Raw genomic sequence first — 1219 nt, forward strand, 5'->3', positions numbered from 1 at the left:
AGGGGAAGAGGGTGGGGAGGGAGAGAAGAGAGAGAGAGAGATGAGAGAGAGAGAGGGAGAGAAGAGAGAGAGAGAGATGAGAGAAAGAAAGAGGCAGCCAGGTGAGTGAGTGAGAGGGGAGAGAGGGGAGAGAGGGGAGGAGGAGGGGGGGGGAGAGGGGGGGGGGAGGGAGAGGGTGAGAGAGGGAGGGAGAAGGAAGGGAGAGAAACAGACAGATAGAAGAGAGAAAGAAAGAGAGAGGCAGCCAGGTGAGTGAGGGGAGAGAGGGGAGAGAGGGGGGGAGAAGGAGAGGGAGAGGGGAGAGAGAAAGAGAGATGAGAGAAAGAAAGAGGCAGCCAGGTGAGTGAGGGGAGAGAGGGGAAAGAGGAGAGGTTGAGAGGGAGAGAGGGGAGAGGGTGGTGAGGGGAGAGGAGAGGGAAGAGAGGGAGAGGAGAAAAGAGAGAGAGAGAGAGAGAGAGAGAGAGAGAGACAGACAAAGAGAGAAACAGACAAACGGTGAGTTTGGTCTCTCTCTCTCTCTCTCTCTCTCTCTCTCTCTCTCTCTCTCTTCTTTTTTCTTTTCTCTATTTATTTATTTCTTTTAGCTATGTTTTTTTCTTCTTTATCCACCCATTAATATAGTATATTTATTGTTATACATTTTATTATTATTATTATTATTATTATTATTATTATTATTATTATTCTTTTAAAGAACGTTATCTATATTATATATTATCATTTATTTCTTATCAAAATATATTAAATATATATATATATATATATATATATATATATATATATATATATAGATAGATAGATAGATATATATATATATCATCTTCATTATTGTATTTCTTATCAAAAAGAAAAATATTCACGTTATATCATAATCACTGATATTATAATTATATTATATTATATAATTATATTATATAATTATATTATATAATAATAATATAATATATAAATAATTAATTAATTAATATAATTAATATTATATAATATATAATATAATTTATTATTCTTTTTTATAGGATATAAGAGAAAAAAAAATTATTGAAGAAAGATATATCAAAAATGTAATTCTAAAATGTTATTATAAATATTATTAAAAATTAATGTTATTATGTTTTTTAATTAAAATTTTTATCAATTTTCTAAAATTTAAAAATGTTATTAATTTTCTTAAATTAAAAATTTTATTAATTTTCTAAAATTAAAAATAAATAATTTTCTA

This window comes from Penaeus monodon, unplaced genomic scaffold (assembly GCF_015228065.2).
Source record: "Penaeus monodon isolate SGIC_2016 unplaced genomic scaffold, NSTDA_Pmon_1 PmonScaffold_713, whole genome shotgun sequence".
In the NCBI taxonomy this organism is placed as follows: Eukaryota; Metazoa; Arthropoda; class Malacostraca; order Decapoda; family Penaeidae; genus Penaeus; species Penaeus monodon.